This window comes from Ranitomeya variabilis, chromosome 2 (genome assembly GCF_051348905.1).
Source record: "Ranitomeya variabilis isolate aRanVar5 chromosome 2, aRanVar5.hap1, whole genome shotgun sequence".
Taxonomy (NCBI): domain Eukaryota; kingdom Metazoa; phylum Chordata; class Amphibia; order Anura; family Dendrobatidae; genus Ranitomeya; species Ranitomeya variabilis.
The window spans coordinates 755,170,174-755,187,434 of record NC_135233.1 but is presented as its reverse complement, the minus strand read 5'-3'; positions in this window follow the sequence as shown (position 1 = coordinate 755,187,434).

The window sequence follows — 17,261 nt, the reverse complement described above, 5'->3', positions numbered from 1 at the left end:
CTGTCTTCCCGCTCAAACTGCTAATATTTCCTCATATTTTCTCTAAATTACCTATCTGAAGTGCAGTCATTATTATTTTCCAGTCATCTACTATTCTAGTATAATTGCAATGTTTTGGAACAAACTGCCTATGAAAACAGTATCTTTTTAAAAAAAATAAACACTCAAAATGCATGTTCCAAAACAGCAGAGTTTTCAACCTTTTTTTTTATTTTGAACAAAAAAATGGTCAATTGTGAAGTTATAAGCATTATCAGTAGGGTTGAGCAACTTTCACTTTTTTAGGATCGAGTCGGGTTTCGCGAAACCCGACTTAGTCAAAAGTCGAGTCGAGTGTAATCGTCCGATTATCGCCAAAAGTCGGGGATCGACCGAAACACGAAACCCAATGCAAGTCAATGGGGAAGCATAGTCGGCAGTGAGTGGAGGCCAGGAAAACACCTACAGTGCCCATTGTAATGGTAAAAACATCCATTCTTGTTACAGAAGCTTGTCAATCTTAATTTACTTTATAATAATAGTTAGGCATTGGAAATTGGGGGTCATTTGGCTAAAGTTGTGGGGGGTAGGGCTGGTTCAATTTTTTAGTGGGGCCAGGAAACGTGGACTACGTCACGGCGGTGGAGCAGTGAGAGGTAAGTATTTCAACTTTGCAAGTGCCGTGATCCAGAGCAAGCAGGGGGGGCCCACTCATTGGCAATGGCACTGGCACAGGGCCCCTCAAAGTACGGCGGTGTGTTTGCACGGCGGGGGCGCCTCCCACCGGCAGCGACACTTTTGCGTACTCTGAGGGGCCCTGTGCCAGTGACGTCGACAAAGAGTATGCCCCCCCACCTGATGAAGGAACCTGCACTTTCATCTGCACCTTCCTCTTTGTCCCTGTGTAAGGTGGTATAGTATGCGGGAAGGGGAACCTGACTTTCAGCAGGGTCAGATTGTGTCTGTGTAGCGTGCAAGGGGAATGTAGTGGTCTGGGTCAATGTGCCACAAGACTCATCTAGCACTGACTGGGCAATGGGCAGGATGAGGAGGAAACACAGATATAGGCCCAAATAATAAAGTGGGCTAAATGCAGTTCAAAATTGGTAACAGGACTAACCAGGCGGCATTGCTTTGTTCAGTGGAGTAGAAAACCCAGGAGCGGAAGCCATGGTTTTAAGGGCCCAACCACACTAGTAGGCCCAATGCAGTTTAATATTACAAATATAGGCCGAAAGCCTGAAGATTGAAGCTCAGGAAAATAACACAGGACAACATCAAGGTGCGGCAGACACCGTTACTAGGCCCAACCAAAGTAGTAGGCCAAATGCAGTTTAATATTTAAAATGTAGGCCAAAAGCCTGAACTTTGAAGCTCGGGAAAACAAAACAGGAGAAAACCAAGGAGCGGCAGACACTGTTTTAAGGGCCCAACCACACTAGTAAGCCCAATGCAGTTTAATATTACAAATATAGGCCGAAAGCCTGAACATTGAAGCTCTGGAAAATAACACAGGACAACACCAAGGTGCAGCAGACACCATTACTAGGCCCAACCAAAATAGTAGGCCAACTGCAGTGTTATATAAACAACAACTTAATGAGAGCCTGAAGATTGAAGCTCAGCTCTGTTCAGTGGAGAACACCAAGGAGCGGCAGACACCTTTAGTAGGCCCCAACAAAACTAGTAGGCCAACTGCAGTGTTATATAAACAACAACTTAATGAGAGCCTGAAGATTGAAGCTCAGCTCTGTTCAGTGGAGAACACCAAGGAGCGGCAGACACCGTTAGTAGGCCCCAACCACACTAGTAGGCCAACTGCAGTGTTAGATAAACCACAACTTAACGAGAGCCTGAAGATTGAAGCTTAGCTCTGTTCAGTGGAGAACACCAAGGAAGCGGCAGACACCGTTAGTAGGCCCCAACCAAACTAGTAGGCCAACTGCAGTGTTATATAAACAACAACTTAATGAGAGCCTGAAGATTGAAGCTCAGCTTTATTCAGTGTAGGAGACAAGCGAGGGGCAGCAGACACCGTTACTTGGGCCCAACCAAACGAGTTGGCCAATTGCAGTTTAATATTTAAAATGTAGGCCGAAAGCCTGAAGCTTGAAGCTCAGTAAAACCAAACAGGAGAAAACCCAGGAGCGTCAGACACCGTTAGTAGGGCCCAACCACACTAGTAGGCCAACTGCAGTTTAATATCTGATAATATAGGCCGAAAGCATGAAGACTGAAGCTCAGCTTTGTACAGTGAAGGACAACACCAGGGAGTGGCAGTTACCGTTAGTAGGCCCCAACCACACTAGTAGGCCAACAGAAGTGTTATATTAACAACAACTACTTAAGGAGAGCATGAAGATTGAAGCTCAAGAAAACCAAACAGGAGAAAACCCAGGAGTGGCAGACACCGTTAGTAGGGCCCAACCAGACAAGTTGGCCAAATGCAGTTTAATATCTGATAATATAGGCTGAAAGCCTGAAGACTGAAGCTCAGCTTTGTACAGTGAACGGCAACACCAGGGAGCGGCAGACACCGTTAGTAGGCCCCATCCAAACTAGTAGGCCAACTGCAGTTTTATATAAACAACAACTTAATGAGAGCCTGAAGATTGAAGATCAGCTCTGTTCAGTGGAGAACACCAAGGAGGGGCAGACACCGTTAGTAGGCCCCAACCACACTAGTAGGCCAACTGCAGTGTTATATTAACAACAACTACTTAATGAGAGCCTGAAGATTGAAGCTCAGGCAAGTAAACCTGGAGAACACCTTGTAGTGGCAGACACCGTTAGTAGGCCCCAACCAAACTAGTAGGCCAACTGCAGTGTTATATAAACAACAACTTAATGAGAGCCTGAAGATTGAAGCTCAGCTCTGTTCAGTGGAGAACACCAAGGAGCGGCAGACACCGTTAGTAGGCCCCAACCACACTAGTAGGCCAACAGCAGTGTTATATTAACAACAACTACTTAATGAGAGCCTGAAGATTGAAGCTCAAGAAAACCAAACAGGAGAAAACCCAGGAGCGGCAGACACCATTAGTAGGGCCCAACCAGACACGTAGGCCAAATGCAGTTTAATATCTGATAGCATAGGCCGAAAGCCTGAAGATTGAAGCTCAGCTTTATTGAGTGGAGGACAACTGTAATGGGAGACAGACACAATAAGTAGGCCTAAATAAGTAATTAGGCAAAATGCAGTTCAAAATTGGTAAGTGGAGTACACAGGTGGCATAGCGTAGTTCAGCGGAGGAGGGCATGTGTAATTAGTGGCTCTGACACACTAAGTAGGCCTAAAATAAAAAGGAAGGCTATATTCAGTTCAAAATTGGTAAAAGGAGTACACAGGTGGCATAGCTGGGTTCAGCGGTGGAGAACAACTGTTGTGAGAGTCTGACACAGTTACTAGGCCCAAATAAGTAAGTTGGCTAAATGCTGTTCTAAATTGGTAAGAGGTGTACACAGGCCGCCTAGCTTTTTACAGCGGGGGACAGTTGTAAGTGTAATGTGTGGTGCAGACAGAAAGACAGACAGACAGAGGCCTACAATAAAAAAAAGGTGGCTAAATGCTGTTCAAAACTGCTAGCAGGACAAACCAGGCGGCCTAGCTTGTTTCAGCGGGGGACAGTTGTAATGTGTGGCACAGACAGACAGACACAGAGGCCTACAATTAAGAAAGGTGGCTAAACGCAGTTCAAAACTGCTAGCAGGACTAACCAGGCGGCCTAGCTTGTTTCAGCGTGGGAGGACAATTGTTAGGAGAGGCTTACACAGTTACTAGGCACAAATAAGTAAGTAGGCTAAATGCAGTTCAAAATTGGTAACAGGAGTACACAGGCGGCATAGCTTTGTTCAGTGGAGGACAACTTTAAGGAGTGGACTGGCTGAGACAGACACAGGTAGTAGGCCAACAATAGAAAGTAGGCTCTATGCAGTTTAAATTTGGCTACAGGGGTACACAGGCAGCATTGGCGTGGTCAGCGGAGGACGATTGCTAGGAGGGACCGCAGACAGACTACCTAGGCCTAAAATAAAAAAGGAAGCTCTATGCAGTTTAAATTAGGCTACAGGGGTACACAGGCAGCATTGGCGTGGTCAGCGGAGGACGATTGCAAGGAGGGACTGCAGACAGACTACCTAGGCCTAAAATAAAAAAGGAGGCTCTATGCAGTTTAAATTAGGCTACAGGGGTACACAGGCAGCATTGGCGTAGTCAGGGGAGGACGATTGCAAGGAGGGACCGCAGACAGACTACCTAGGCCTAAAATAAAAAAGGAGGCTCTATGCAGTTTAAATTAGGCTACAGGGGTACACAGGCAGCATTGGTGTGGTCAGCGGAGGACGATTGCACAGACACAGTTAGTAGGGCCAAAAAAGGAATAGGCAAAATGTAGTTAAAAATCGGTTACAGGAGTACGCAGGCAGCCTAGCTTTGTTCAGTGGAGGACAACTGTAAGGAGTGTCTGACACAGTTAGTAGGACAAAATAATAAAGTGAAGTTAATGTCTGGCAAAAAATTTTTTTAACAAACAAACTGGTGGCATACCTAGGTACAGGGGTGGGCTCTTCTGCTGACTTGCAGACAGTGGTAGTTGGCGCAAAGTATTAACTGGTGTAAATGTAGGACAGGGCACATGAATATTTTAACTAGCATCAATCATGTCAAGAAATTGGTATTGGCAGTGCCATTGAAGGATTTAACAGCACAGACTAAACAGTGGTGGAGCAGTGAGAGGTAATTTTGCAAGTGGTAGAGCACTGTTTGAGCTGGGGGGGAACACTCTCTCGTGGGCGGCGGTACTGGCCCAGGGCCCCTTATGTTACGATGGTGTGTCTGACGTTGGGTGTGCACCACCACCGCCAGAGACACTTCATTGTACTATGAGGGACCCTGTGCCAGTGCCGTCGCCCAAAAGTGGGCACACCCACCTGTTCAGCCAAACGGCACTCGCACAGGTGCTTGCGCCAAGTGGTGCCCAAGGCCCCGTGGGGGGAGTCAGCCCATTTAGGGAGGTGTAAAAATGGCCCATGCTGGACATACAGCAGCTGCAAGTGGAGAAATTGGAGCAGTCATTAAGACGAGTCCAAAAGCAAGATATTTTTACAGGACAGCTAGGTGTCAGCAGGGGAAGGTGGGGCAAAATAAATAGAAATCCATGATTGGTCAGTATTGAACCTGCAGCACTGAATACTCTTTCTGATAGCACACTAGCAGCTGGGCAAGCGAGCTCCTGTAATGCATATTCTGCCAATTCAGGCCAGGTGTATATTTTGGATGCCCAGTATTCAAATGGGAATGACGTGTGAGGGAGAACATCGATAAGGGAGGAAAAATAGTTGGTAACCATACTGGACAAATGTTGTCTCCTGTCACTTTGAATTGATGCTGCAGTACCTGTCATGTCTGCGGTCATTGCGAAATCACTTCACAACCTGGTCATAAAACCCCTCTGTCCAACGCCACTTCTGATTTGTGCCCCTCTAACACCTCTGCCATGTTGCCCCCTGCCGCTCGTGTGAGAACCCTCACCGCCACTGTGTGCTGGAAATGCCTGAACCAAAGGGTCTACAAGAGTTGCTTGTTTGGTAGCCAATATTTGCTCAAGGTTCTCATGTGGCATGATATTTTGCAATTTCCCTTTATAGCGTGGATCCAGGAGGCAGGCCAATCAGTAATCGTTATCGGTCATCATTTTGATTATGCGGGGGTCCCTTTTAAGGATACGCAAGGCATAATCAGCCATGTGGGCCAATGTTCCAGGTGTCAAATCAATGCTTGTGCTGGGTGGAGGAGCACTTTCTGGCAAATCCACATCACTTGCCTCCCGCAAAAAAACTGTACCTGACCTTGCACCACCAACACTTTCTATTCCCCCTGAGAAGCCTCCTCCTCCCATAAATAATCATCCCCATCTTCCTCCTCCTCCTCTTCGTCCCCAACCTCGTCCCCGAGACTTCCCTGAGCAGACAATGGCTGACTGTCATCAAGGCTTCCCTCCTCCTCGGCTGCAGACGCCTGCTCCTTAATGTGCGTCAAACTTTGCATCAGCAAACGCATTAGTGGAATGCTCATGCTTATGATGGCGTCGTCCGCACTGACGAGCCGTGTGCATTCCTCAAAACACTGAAGGACTTGACAGAGGTCTTGGAGCTTCGACCACTGCACAGCAGACAACTCCATGTCTGCCATCCAACTGCCTGCCCGTGTATGTGTATCCTCCCACAAATACATGACAGCACACCTCTGTTCGCACAGCCTCTGAAGCATGTGCAGTGTAGAGTTCCACCTTGTTGCAACGTCGATTATTAGGCGGTGCTGGGGAAGCTTCAACAATCGCTGATGGTTCTGCATATGGCTGGAGTGTAAGGGCGACTGGCGGATGTGCGAGCAAAGTCTTCGCACATTCAGGAGCAGGTCTGGTAACCCCGGATAACTTTTCAGGAAGCACTGCACCACCAGGTTTAAGGTGTGAGCCAGGCAAGAAATGTGTTTCAGTTCTGAAAGGGCTATGGCAGCCATAAAATCCCTTCCTTTATCACTGACTACCTTGCCTGCCTCAAGATGTACACTGCCCAGCCATGACTGAGTTTCTTGCTGCAAGAACTCGGCCAGAACTTCCGCGGTGTGTCTGTTGTCGCCCAAACACTTCATTTCCAACACAGCCTGCTGACGCTTACCACTAGCTGTTCCACAATGGGACACCTCGTGTGCAACACTGGCAGCTGCGGATGGAGTGGTAGGGCGACTGCGCTCTGTGGTCGAGGTTTTGCTTCTGGAGGAGGAGGAGGAGGAGGGGTGTCGAACGCCTACTGCCAACTGTTTCCTAGACCGTGGGCTAGGCAGAACTGTCCCACTATGGCTGTCCCCTGTGGACCCTGCATCCACCACATTAACCCAGTGTGCCGTGATGGACACGTAAAGTCCCTGACAATGCCTACTGGTCCATGCATCAGTTGTGAGGTGCACCTTTCTACTGACTGATTGCCTCAGTGCATGGAGAATGTGGTCTTTGACATGCTGGTGGAGGGCTGGGATGGTTTTTCTCGAAAAGAAGTATTGACTGGGTAGCTCATAGTGTGGTACTGCGTAGGCCATCAAGGCTTTGAAAGCTTCGCTTTCAACCAAGCGGTAGGGCATCATCTCTAACGATATAAGTCTAGCAATGTGGGCGTTCAAACCCTGTGTACGCGGATGAGAGGGTGAGTACTTTCTTTTCCTAATGAGAGTCTCTTGGAGAGTGAGCTGGACTGGCGAAGTGCATATGGTGGGACTTGCGGTGGTGGTGGTGGTGGACATGGCGGATTGAGAGAGGGGTGGTGAATTTGATGGTATTCTCGATATAGGCCTACATGCTATGTTTCCTACCAATAAACTTGTGGTTCCCTGACTGCTTTTCCCTAGCGACGACACCTCCACATTTGCTGCTGTTGTTGTTCTAACTGGTGGGCTTACAGTGAGGGAAGGATTGTAGCGTTGCTGACTAGCTTCATTGTGATCGGGTGCAACAACAATATGGGACGTTTGGCAGCTAGTCCAGGCTTGCAAGTGCATGGTGGTTAAATGTTGACGCATGCAAGTTGTATTTAAACTTTTGACATTCTGACCTCTGCTAAATGTCCTGGAGCATTTCTTACAGATCACCTTGCACTGATCATTCGGATCTTGGTTAAAAAATTGCCAGACTGCACTCTTCCTACAATTGAATACCTTTTCAGGCATTGCACCCTGTGCTACTTTAACCCGATGGCCACGCTGTCAGAAAAATGGTTTTGGTTTTGCCAAACTTTTTTGGCCAGAGACGGGCCTGCCAGATGAATGCAAATGTGATGTAGATGGCTGCTGACGATCCTCCTCCTCCGCTTCTGTGCTACTGCCAGCGGCACCCTCTTCCCCCAATGGCTGCCAATCTGGGTCAACAACTGGGTCATCTATCACCTCCTCTTCAATCTCATGTTCAGCTATCTCTGTGTCACCGTGTAAGGTGCTATAACGTTCGGGAATGGGCACCACCGTCTCATCAGGGTCAGTTTCTGGCTCAGTACACTGCGAGGGCAATGTAGTGATGTGAGTCGATGGAACAGCATGACAATCTAGCTGTGGCTGTGCATCAGTGCGCTCCGTGTCCGAATCATCTTCTAGTGGGCTGTTAACTATTTCCCTTTCTAACCCAGGCACGGTATGTGTAAAGAGCTCCATGGAGTAAACTGTTGTGTCACCTGACGCATCCTTCACTGTTGTTTTGAGGGAAGGACACAAGGAATCAACTTGTTCCTGACCGGGAGCAGCCACCGACGACTGGCTACTTTTCAATTTTGAACTATCCGAAGAGGAGGCAAAAGAGCTAGAGGCAGAGTCAGCAAGGAAAGCCAAAACTTTTTCCTGCTGCTCCGGCTTTAACAGCGGTTTTCCAACTCCCAGAAAAGGTAGCGTTCGAGGCCTTGTGTAGCCGGACGATGACGCTGGCTCAACAACTTGAGACTTAGGTGCTATTTTGATTTTCCCTCTATCACCCGATGCTCCACCAGCACCACCACCACCACCATCAGCATTACCAGATGGCAATGACCGCCCACGGCCATGACCTCTTCCACCAGCCTTCCTCATTCTTGGGAAAATGTAACCAAACTAACAACTGTTATATGGTACAGAAAAACAAGGTAGAAGGTGTATGTTACCTTGTTGTGAATATAAATCTACCTTTTTATGTGTGGGTGAGTGCTGAATAAATCAGGCCCACTGTATGACAGTATAGTTTCTGTGGCTGAAAATGACTGACAGAGAGACCACAGACACGACTGGCACAGATGCACAGATTTGGCAATATTATTCTCCCTTTCTTTTTTTATATGGGAGACAAGTGAATAAATCAGGCCCAATGTATGACAGTATAGTTTCAGTGGCACAAAAGGACTGACAGAGCAACCACAGACACGACTGGCACAGATGCACAGATTTGGCAATATTATTCTCCCTTTCTTTTTTTATATGGGAGACAAGTGAATAAATCAGGCCCAATGTATGTCAGTAATGTTTCTGTGGCACAAAATGTCTGACAGAGCAACCACAGACACGACTGGCACAGATGCACAGATTTGGCAATATTATTCTCCCTTTCTTTTTTTTATATGGGAGACAAGTGAACAAATCAGGCCCAATGTATGACAGTAATGTTTCTGTGGCACAAAATGACTGACAGAGCAACCACAGACACGACTGGCACGGATGCACAGATTTGGCAATATTATTCTCCCTTTATTTTTATTTTTATTATATGGGAGACAAGTGAATAAATCAGGCCCAATGTACGACAGTATAGTTTCTGTGGCACAAAATGTCTGACAGAGCAACCACAGACACGGCTGGCACAGATGCACAGATTTGGCAATATTATTCTCCCTTTATTTTTATTGTTATTATATGGGAGACAAGTGAATAAATCAGGCCCAATGTATGACAGTATAGTTTCTGTGGCACAAAATGACTGACAGAGCAACCACAGACACGACTGGCACAGATGCACAGATTTGGCTATATTATTCTCCCTTTATTTTTATTTTTATTATATGGGAGACAAGTGAATAAATCAGGCCCAATGTATGACAGTATTGTTTCTGTGGCACAAAATGACTGACAGAGCAACCACAGACACGACTTGCACAGATGCCCAGATTTGGCAATATTATTCTCCCTTTATTTTTATTTTTATTATATGGGAGACAAGTGAATAAATCAGGCCCAATGTATGACAGTATAGTTTCTGTGGCACAAAATGACTGACAGAGCAACCACAGACACGACTGGCACAGATGCACAGATTTGGCAATATTATTCTCCCTTTATTTTAATTATTTTTTTTTTGGGAGACTAATGAATAAATGAGGCCCACTATATTACAGTATAGTTTCTGTGGCACAAAATGACTGACAGAGATACCACAGACAGGACTGGCATAGATGCACTGATTGACAATATAAATCTCCCTTTTTAGGTGTGGGACAGTGCAGAAAAATACAGGCCCACTGTTTTACACTACACAGTTTCAGGGGCAGACACTGGCTTGAAGATATATTTAAAAAAAAAAAATACAATTACTATCTCCCAACAATAATCTCAGAAAAGTATGGCAGGCAGCAATTAAAAGGATGGCTGCACACAAAAAGTGTGGGCAAACAAACAAGATAGCTGTGCAGAAAGGAAGGAGCAGCAGGATTTGTGCTTTGAAAAAAGCAGTTGGTTTGCACAGCGGCGTACACACAGCAACGCAGCTATCAGGGAGCCTTCTAGGGCAGCCCTATAAGCTACAGAGCTGATTAAGAAAAATCTAGCCTCCACTGTCCCTGCAAAGAAAAGGTGGTGTTGGACAGTGGAAATCGCTACAGCACAAGCGGTTTTTTAATTTACCCTGCCTAACGCTATCCCTGCTTCTGACGAAGCGGCAGCAACCTCTCCCTATGCTCAGATCGGCAGCAGTAAGATGGCGGTCGGCGGGAACGCCCCTTTATAGCCCCTGTGACGCCGCAGAAAGCAAGCCAATCACTGCCATGCCCTTCTCTAAGATGGTGGGGACCGAGACCTATGTCATCACGCTGCCCACACTCTGCGTCCACCTTCATTGGGTGAGAAAAGGCGCTGAAAGCGTCATACGAAACGCGACTTTGGCGCGAAGGTCACCGACCGCGTGGCCGATCCCACGCTGGGATCGGGTCGGGTTTCACGAAAGCCGACTTTGCCAAAAGTCGGCGACTTTTCAAATTGTTCGATCCGTTTCGCTCAACCCTAATTATCAGCTTATTACAAAATGAAATCAAACAGTTTTCAAGTGAAAACTTTATTCTAGGTGATGTTACATTTGCACATAGGACCCCTTGTTCAAAAGAAGCTTCTGAACTCTCTCGTCCATTGAATTTGTCAGTTTTTGGATGGTTTCTGCTTCAATTGTTTTGCATGTGGACAAAATACCCTCCCAGAGCTGTTGCTTAGATGTGAACTGCCTCCCGCCATCATAGACACTCCTTTTGATCATGCTCCAGAGGTTCTCAATGGGGTTGAGGTCAGGGGAAGATGGTGGCCACACCATAAGTTTGTCCTCTTTTATGCCCATAGCAGCCAGAGATGAAGATGTGTTTTTTGCAGCATGAGACGGTGCATTATCATGCATGAAAATGATCTTGCTGCGGAAAGCACGGTTCTTCCTCTTGAACCATGGCAGGAAGTGTTGTTTTAGAAACTCCACATAGATTATGGAGTTCATCTTTACCCCTTCAGGGACCATAAAGGGGCCGACAATCTCTCTCCCCATGATTCCAGCCCAAAACATTACTCCACCTCCTCCTTGTTGGCGCCTTAGCCGTTTTTTCATGGGGTGTCCATCAACCAGCCATCCTCCACTCCATCCATCTGGACCATCGAGCGTTGCACGGCACTCTTCGGTGAACAAAACAGTTTGGAAGTCAGTCTTCATGTATTGTTTGGCCCACTGGAGCCGTTTCTGCTTGTGTGCAGTGGATAGAGGTGGTCGACAGGATGGCTTACGCATAGCTGCAAACCTCTGAAGGACCCTGCATCTTGTTGTTCTGGGGACGTTGGAGGCACCAGCAGCTTCAAAAACTTGTCTGCTGCTATGACAAGGCATTTTTGGAGCTGCTCTTTTAACCTTACGCAATTGCCTGTTGGAAAGAGTCCTCAATTTTTCCTTATCAGCATGCACACGTGTGTGCTGGGAATCAGCTACATACTTCTTGATTGTGCGATGATCACGATGAAGTGTCTTGGCAATGTTGATTGTAGTCATGCCTTGACCTAAATACTCCACAATTTGTTGCTTCTCAGCAGCCGACACATCCTTTTTCTTTCCCATTTTGGCAAAGAATGTAGGCTGCTTAATACTGTGGAACAGCCTTCTTAAGTAATCTTGCCTTTATTTGGACACACCTGCTAAACTAATTTGCACAGTTATCTGCAATTGCTTTCAGTGATATAAAGAGCCCTGACACACATCATCATCAAAGAGTTTAAATGACAAACAAAAAAATTCTAACCTTATCACTCCTAAACTCTTTGTGCATAATAATTTGGAACACAGTGTAGTAAGATGGGTAACTCCCTCTTTACGGACCCACGCCTGCTAGCTGTGCCTATACCCCCAGCTAGCCAGACTGCCGATGCTTCCTACCCTCAATGCAGAGAGACTTCCTCGCCCGTTACTGACAGGATAAAGTACAGATCTTTGCTCCGCTCACCATTGCAGAGGTACAGCTTAGTCCCATCCTTGCGTTGCCTGCTGAGAACCAGCCATGCCTGTGGCTGTGTCCACTGGACTGTGTGCTCCTACTGCTTCCCCTTTTGTGCCGTCGACCCTCACTTCTGCTTCACAGTGTGCACAGATCAGGAGATCCCATGCCGAAGAACTCGGAGGATTCGTCGTCGCAAGGAAACAGTGAATCGCTCATCTGCGTGACTGGATCGGAGACATCTCGCACCACCTGAAGCGCCGCCGTGGGATCTTCCAGACACCTTCCTCCAGTGCACAGAGACTGATAAGTTAACCTGCTACATTCTATTGCATTTAACTTTCCCCCATCCTCCAATCACATTCCTTACCCCCCTGCTTGTACCATTACCTTGCTTATACATAAAGAACTTGTTAACCCTTGTTCTGCTTCCTGTGTGTCACTGCATCCTATGCACCTGCTAGCATCCTACAAGTGGCATAGTCAGCAGGATGCAGTTCAATAGCATGCAGGCGGCAGACCAAGCAGTTGGGGGTGGCCCCAGAACTAGCCTTTCCTTGGGGGCCATGCTGAGTAATTTGCCCAAGTTCACAGGGAGCAATACTATGCTTTGGAGCTGGACTGAGCCTTAGAGGCATGATTGATGAGAATGCACCCCATGACCCCTGCACTGCAGGCTGAGGTGGCCATTATGGCCCTGGACAGAGAAGCTAGGGACCCCACGAGACCGGGATACCTTTAATAAGGTGCTACAGATCTTGGAGGAGACCTATGGAGATCCCACAGACGTAGGGGAACTGAGAACATGACTTTTTAGTAGGACGCAGAAGGAGGGAGAGACCGTAACCCAATATATGAAGGCCTTGCAAGAGCTACACACCACAATCATTAGGAAAGACGGTAGGGGAGTAGGACCCACCAACATAAAGCTACAAGATCTCCTAGTGACAGGCTTGAGAGACATGCTGACAAAACAAGCCCCGTGAGAACATGTATGGGTGAACCCTCAAATGACTTTCCCTGAAGTAGGGTGTGAGGCATGCATGCAAGAATAAGAGCAGAGGGTGACAGTCCCAGTGGGGAAGGTCCAGAGCGTGGGGGTGTCTGTAAATGCTATTGCTGAACCACAGTGGGTAGAAGAACTGAGAAGAGAACTTCTGAGTGTGAAAGTAGAACTGGCTGGCATCAAGAGAAAAATGGAGGCTACTAGTAACCCTTCAGAGGGCAGGGAGGGCCCAGAGCCCTGCCATGACTCCAGAATACTTTGCCGGCAGAGGTTTATAACGTGTTACAACTGCGGAGAGAGTGGACACATTGCACGGGAGTGCACTCGCCGCAGAAGAGTGATGTCTCATCGTCCGTTAAACTAGAAGGCTCTGAGCTGGGGGGATGCCCCCTGATATGGGCAGAAATGGACAGACATACAGTGTGATGCCTGATGGCAACACAGGCTTGCAGATGGCAGCGATGCCAGAGACTTATTACCGGAAACATTTTCCCTGGGCAAACCGACCCGAATGGGGCTCTGAGATAAAGTTAATGGCAGCCAACCAACTACCCATTCCGTCGCAGGGGTAGTATGGATGCAAGTGTCCATCTGTGGAAAAACCTGGGACGAAAGGCGTCGTACTGACACAGGGAGAGGTGAACTATGGACCCATCGTCACCTTGGGGTTGAATGAATGTGCTGAAGGTGTTTAGAAGCCTTATCCTCAGAGACCCCTCTAACGAGACTTTGAAACAATGGGTCCCACACACACCACAGAGAAGAATTTTCCAGCAGCTGACAGGAGTGGCACAAGCCCATGAGTCTAACTGCGAGGGGGGAGTGTTAGGGAAAGTAATCGTTCCGGCCTCCACCAAGATTGTACTTCCACCAGGACAAACAGTGCTGTCCCTACCCATTTGTGTTTGTATCACCCTGGAGGGGGTTGAGGTCCAAATTGAACCATCCTCTTCTGAACAACTACCCATGGGACTCCTGGTGGCGCGTACATTGGCTATTGTAAGGGAAGGAACTGTTCTGGTGCGGTGCATAAATTAGAAGAGCAGGATATTACTGTCGTTCCCAAAAGTGTGGTGGCCCGAATCATGAACCTACCGGAAGAAGTAATACCCCCCCAAACAGTGCAATTGGACGCATAACCTGGAGACCTCTGGACTGTGTCAGTGAACTCCATCTCAGTGTCAGAACCTTGTTACATCAAGGAAGGCCGGCCCATATTGGAACAAATATGGGCTGAACCGGCCGAACGCGAACTTGCTCAGGTACGACAGGTAGAAGCCCTGCTGGGTAAGTATAAGGAAGTCTTCACCCTCCACAAAGATGATTTTGGCTGCACCGCGGCCATTGCGCATCAAATACCAGCTGGAAGTGCCACGCCCATACGAGAGCGTTACCGACAAATTCCCCCACAGTTGTACCACGTAGTGAAAAACATGCTGAATCAGATGTTGCAGGCCGGTGTGATCCGAGAGAGCTAGAGTCCGTGGGCTGCCCCAATTGAGTTGGTGCGAAAGAAAGATGGCACTTTGTGGTTTTGTGTGGACTACCGAAAACTTGATGCATGTACGGTGAGGGACTCATGCTCTCTGCCCTGGATTGAGGAGTCCCTGTCTGCTCTGGGGAAAGCCAAGTTCTTCTCTACACTGGAACTCGCCAGCGGCTACTGGCAAGTCCCCATGTCTGAACAAGATTGAGCAAAGACTGCCTTCATTCTTCCCATGGTCCCATGCTCCCAGAACTTTCTCATGGAAAGGTGCCTGGGGGACTTGAACTTTGAGTCGACACTCATCTATCTGGATGACATTATAGTCTTTGCAGCTTCATTTGAGGAACACCTGCAACACCTGGAACAAGTGTTGGCTCGTCTTCAAAAGCACGGACTAAAGGTGAAGCCCCAGAAGTGTCATTTGTTCCGCACACAGATTGAATACCTTGGTCATGTCGTTTCTGACGAAGGGGTGGAACCCTCCCAAGAGAAGGTCACCATGATTCAAGACTGGCCCACTCCAGAGACCGTGAAAGATGTGCGAGCGTTCCTGGGACTGACTGGTTACTACAGGAGGTTTGTGAAGAATTTCACTCGACAGGCAAAGCCCTTACAGAAACTGTTGATGACGGTACCCCCTGGTGGCAAGAACTGGAAAATTTGTTGGCAGGAGCCTCAAGAAGAAGCCTTTCAAGATCTCAAAAGGGCAATCACCGAAGCTCCCATCCTGGCCTACCCGGATTTCTCTCAACCGTTCATTCTCCATACTTATGGGAGTCTGCTGTGACTTGGGGCTGTGTTGTCGCAGAAGCAAGACGGAAGAGAGAGGGTGTTCGCTTACGCTAGTCTGTCCCTTCATGATTCCGAACGCAATCTGGACAATTACAGTTCTTTCAAGTTGGAGCTGTTATCGTTAGTGTGGGCTATGAAGGAGAGATTCACAAAATATCTGTCTGACTCTGAAGTGTTGGTACGGACCGATAACAACCCGCTTGCACACCTGAAGAATGCGAGACTGGAGGCCTTGGAACAGCAGTGGGTAGCCAGGATGGCAAAGTTCCATTATAAAATTGCCTACAGGAGAGTGGCAGAAAATACCCATTCCAATGCCTTGTCCCAGCGGAAGAGTACCAGACCCGAGCGGGACAGAGATGGAGAGCTAGAGGATGAAGAAGTCCCTAGATTTTGGAGGTCCACCAGGACGGTGGTGGCAATGCAGGGACAGATGCATACCCCAGCCCAAGACGACATACTGGGTGAACCCGAGATGGATGGGTTCAGCTCCAACAGGAAGATGGCGAACTGGCTTTACTAAGATGATGTGTGGCTTCTCAGAGACTACCGAGCTCATCGGAAAGGGGGACCTTGTCCCCAGGGGCGTTGCGGATCCTACGACAGTGTGAACAACTACGAATGAGGAACAGATTACTATATTGAACCGAATGTGACCCGGCAAGTCCTCGTTCCAACGTCACTATCTGAAATTGCTGTCGCTGCACACGAGCAAGGAGCCCACTTCGGTCGAGAGAAGACCTTCCAATGGCTACAACGGTTCATCTTCCATCCTCAGTTGAAGGCGAAAGTGGACAAGGCCTGTAGAAAGTGCGGAACATGTGAGCTGGCTAAGTCACCAGAACAGAAGGCTCCCATTCAGTCCATTATAACCTCTGCTCTAGGGTTGAGCGACTTTCATTTTTTTAAGATCGAGTCGGGTTTTGTGAAACCCGACTTTGTCCAGAGTCGAGTCGAGTGCAGTCGGCCGATTATCGCTAAAAGTCGGGGATCGACCGAAACACGAAACCCAATGCAAGTCAATGGGGAAGCATAGTCGGCAGTGAGTGGAGGCCAGGAAAACACCTACAGTGCCCATTTTAATGCCAAAAACATCCATTCTTGTTTCTGAAGCTTGTCAATCTTAATTAACTTTATAATAATAGTTGGGCATTGGAACTTGGGGGTCATTTGGCAAAAGTTGTGGGGGGTAGGGCTGGTTCAAGGTTTTAGTGGGCCCAGGAAACGTGGACTACGTCACGGCGGTGGAGCAGGGAGAGGTAAGTATTTCAATGTTGCAAGTGCTGTGATCCTGAGCAAGCAGGGGGGGCCCACTCGTTCGCATTGGCACGGGCACAGGGCCCCTCAAAGTACAGCGGTGTGTTTGCACGGCGGGGGCGCCTCCCACCAGCAGCGACACTTTTGCGTACTCTGAGGGGCCCTGTGCCAGTGACGTCGCCAACGAGTATGCCCCCCCCACCTGATGAAGGAACCTGCACTTTCATCTGCACCTTCCTCTTTGTCCCTGTGTAAGGTGGTATAACATGCGGGAAGGGGAACCTTACTTTCAGCAGGGTCAGATTCTGGCTGTGTAGAGTGCAAGGGGAATGTAGTGGTCTAGGTCAATGTACCAGCAGACTCATCTAGCAGTGGCTGGGCAATGGGCAGGATGAGGAGGAAAGAGATATAGGGCCAAAGAATAAAGTAGGCTAAATGCAGTTCAAAATTGGTAACAGGACTAAACAGGCGGCATTGCTTTGTTCAGTGGAGTAGTAAACCCAGGAGCAG